We start from the raw sequence: 4,131 nt of genomic DNA on the forward strand, positions 1-4,131 counted from the left end.
TATTTTCTATGATCTCCTTTGTTGTGCAAAAGTTTATAAATTGGATTAAGTTCCATTTGTTTGTTTTTGCTTTTACTTCTTTTTTTAAATTTATTTATTTTAATTGGAGACTAATTACTTTACATTATTTTATTTGTTTTGCCATACATTGACATGAATCTGCCTCTATTGCCTTGGGAAACTTACTTAAGAAAACATTTCTACAATTTATGTCAGAATGTTTTGCATATATTCTCTTCTAGGAGTTTTTATAAGATATGTGTCCTGTCTTTAAGCCTTTTTGAGTTTATTTTTGTGCATGGTGTGAAAGAGTATTCTAACTTCATTGATTTACGTGTAGCTGTCCAATTTTCTCCATTTTCTATTCTTGCTTCCTTTGTCAAAGATTAACTGAGTATAGGTGTGGGTTTATTTCTGAGTTCACCATTCTGTTGCATTGACCCATATGTCTGTTGTGCTAATACCTTGCTGTGTTGATTATGGTAGCTTTGTTTTGCGGTATTGTCTGAAGCCTAGGAGTGTTATGCTGCCAGCTTTGTTCTTTTTCCTTAGTACAACTTTGGAAATTCTGGCTGTTTTGTGATTCTATATAAACTTTGGGAGTATTTTATCTAGTCCTGTGAAATTCCCTGAAAATTTAACAAACAGCTCTCACTGGTTCAGCTTGCCTCCTCATGGAATCTGTAAATAAGTCTCATGGTTGTCAAAAAAAAAGAAAAGTGGTAATACATGTAAAGTACTAAGAAGGCTTGGAATAGAACAAGTAATTATAAATGATTATTGTTATTAATTTAATGAGCAATTTTATGCTTCTCATTTTCATCAGTGTCCTAAGAAAATTAATATTTTTATGTAATTTTTCTATGTTACTGTTCAATAAATAAGGGAGGAGGGATGCACTTTGTTCCTTCCAGTGCCTAAGGCATGATCAGATAGTAAATTCAATTTTGAAAGGTACACTCACTACTGATAAGTTAGTCCAGTGATATGTCACTATAAATGGAACTTGGCAATTTCAATACATTATACTTCAAAAGCGGTATTTATCATATTATGATAAATTTCCCATAGAATAGTATTTTCTTCAACATGTTCCAAGGGTACACATGGATACCGAAGTTTGTTTATGTATTTTCTTTTATCTGTACTACCTGCCAACTTTAGGTGTTTAAAGGATAACTGGATCTCAGTGTATGTTTATAAGCTTCTACTATAATAGTAATCCTTGCTGGGCTTTTAAAATTCATTAAATAATGTATTTGCTTGTCTTGTTCCATTTTGCTCTTATCTTCCTAAATGTGATATGGATATTAAAAATAGTATTATGCTGTTTTTGTGGACTATCTAACCATTCAGACACAAAGAGCAAACAGCAAAGTTAGTGAATGTATCTTTTTATTTTTTTAAGTTTCATAGATTGCCCCTTTGTTTCTCTAATATGTCGATAGACTACAGACACTGTGTTTCTCTATATCACTTTCCGAAGGCAGGATGAGACTGCCAGGACCCCTTCAAAAAGGTCAACATTTATGGAATAACCACAAATGTGATCAATCAAGTCATTCCAATGGAGCAATAACCAGTGTGACCTTAACAGACTTTGGCTTTTGGAGCCAGATCGCTTTAGTGACAGACATAACCCTGTGGGTCGGCAGCATCCTTCACTGCTCACTCTGCCATCTGCCACTGTGGAAACTTCATCATTAAAGGCAGAGTTGTTGCTGGACAAATTTGCAAATGGTTTTGAGAGCATTATTATTGCACAGAATGTTACCATCTGTAAGTAGGCAAATCTGAATTGCAGTATATGTCTACCTAACTTTCTTTTTCTATGTATATCTTAATAGAAAATGTGCATGCGTAGATCTCAAATCTGGGAAAACTTCTTTTTCTATTATGGAATTATAGCCTTGCAAAGGGCCTCTAGAGCTTAACTTCCTACTTTTAAGTACATCTGCATTTAAACTATCACAGATCAAAGAATATCTCTTTAATTTTGCATTTCATTGTCTCTCTTTATTTACAAAGTATTTTTGATTGTTTGATTTTGCTCAAAGCCCCATTATTATATTACATTATTATTAGCAAATATTCACATTAACATATATATGTCTATACACATATCTTTAGCAAATATTTCAGTTATATATCTGAAGTAGTACTACCTGTCTTCTTGCTACTATGGAATGTTATTAAAAGCAATATAATGAAAACACTTAACCAGAATTTCCAATCCATAAGCCAGACACTGTTTTATATATATATAAATGTATAAAATATATAAATAATATATATATTCATATTATTTTAAGTCCTACTGCATAGGATTAGGATTGTTGTAATTGTAGCTATATAATTATAGTGATGTGGTATTTTATATTATATTGTTATGTTATTCATATTATGTTATTAATATTGCCATTGAATGATAAGGTAACCAAGGCACAGAAAGGCAAACTGATACTCAGGAATACACAGCTTGATAAGTGGAGATCAGGTATACTAAACTCGGTCAGTCTAGGTCCAGAATCTGTTATTTGTTGTTCTGAGTCTGCACGAGTAGCCAAAATACAGGCCATCAAAGAATGTGAGTTATGTTGAAAGGCCATAAATAGACACTAAAATGAAGAAGGTATGAATAGCTAAAGACAGTGACATTTGGGCATCAATAAGAATAACAAATGCTACTGAAACTTTCCATTATGTAAAAGTCCAAAAGTTCATAATGTATAAGAGAGAGCCAACAAAACAGAATTTAATTCATTAACCATTTTATTTAAAAGCAAAAGGCTAAGAATAAAAACCTTGTCTTGCTTTCCCTTTGTGAGTTAAATTTGAAGATGACCAAATAGTCCTAGCTAATGAAGAAAAGTTCTCTACAATGAATTGTCACTGAAAGATGTTAGTGAAGTGAAGTGAAGTGAATTTGCTCAGTCGTGTCCGACTCTTTGCGACCCCATGGACTGTAGCCCACCAGGCTCCTCCCTCCATGGGATTCTCCAAGCAAGAGTACTGGAGTGGGTTGCCATTTCCTTCTCCAGGGCATCTTCCTGACCCAGGGATCGAACCCAGGTCTCCTGAATTCCAGGCAGACGCTTTAACCTCTGAGCCACCAGGGAAGCCACAATGTTAATGAACTGATAAATGAGAAAAGCATGATTTTGTAACCTCTAATAAGATAATTCATATTTATTTTGGATCTTATCAGAAAGTGCATTTCCAAGTTGTGTCTCTAAGAAAAGAGCTTTCTGTAATAATAGATAGATTGTATAAATAGATTAAAGAATACTGGTTTGTAACCTGGTGACTTGTAACTTTTTTATAGAAAACTATATTTGTAAGGATATTTGTTCTACATTGTTCATGCAAACCTTTAAAATGTTTTTCATAGAAGGTTAATTTTATTCACCAGATCTAAGATAATTTAGCCACTGCTTATGACCTCACTAATTAACCTCTTAACAATTAGTCATATAAAAGGAAAATACAGAGTCTTTAACATGTAGAACATTGCTAAAGTCGTTTCTTCTCACAGAATGTTATTATTATTCTTTTAATGTTTCACAAGTTTGCATCATCCTTGCACAGGGGCCATGATAATCTCCTATGTATCATTCCAACTTTAGTATATGTGCTGCCAAAATGAACACACAAAATATTAAAGTTAGAATTAATAGTGGTTCTGGCAGATTAAATAAGTTTAAAATAGAAGCTTAATAGAGCAGATCAATGTTCAGTGTTTCAGAAGTGACTGGCCACAATGTGAGTAGGAAATCAGGTAGAAAATATTTTAATAATCTGAATTTAATTAGTGGCAGAAAGAATGGATATGATGCTTTGAATTTGAGAGCAGTTCTGGAAATAAAATTAACAGGATTTGTCATCGATTGGACAAGGGTGGAAGGTGGAGAAGAGGAAATGTTAGAAGGAAAGTCAAAACAGGATCCAATTTAATATTTAGGTGAATGCTTACCTAGCTTTTCAATAAGATGCAAGATTACAGATTGCAGGGGGTTGAGCAGTGACTAAGAGTTGAGGAAAAGCTTTTTGAAAGCATCATATCACCATTTAACAGCACAAAATTTAAGACATTTAAAGTCTTAACCTTCTTCCCATTCTCATCTCTCTTTA

The 4,131-nt window shown here is 33.1% G+C and overlaps 1 non-coding gene across 1 annotated transcript; it reads right to left on the minus strand.

The window, feature by feature from the left end:
- Positions 1-3,545: 3,545 nt before the first annotated feature.
- LOC129562266 (U6 spliceosomal RNA) lies at positions 3,546-3,650 on the minus strand. Its single transcript, XR_008687180.2, has one exon. It is a non-coding gene; the product is annotated as a U6 spliceosomal RNA (small nuclear RNA).
- Positions 3,651-4,131: the final 481 nt, after the last annotated feature.

The sequence above is a fragment of the Moschus berezovskii genome, chromosome 5, assembly GCF_049115385.1.
Source record: "Moschus berezovskii isolate FMDL1 chromosome 5, NW_MosBer_1.0, whole genome shotgun sequence".
In the NCBI taxonomy this organism is placed as follows: Eukaryota; Metazoa; Chordata; class Mammalia; order Artiodactyla; family Moschidae; genus Moschus; species Moschus berezovskii.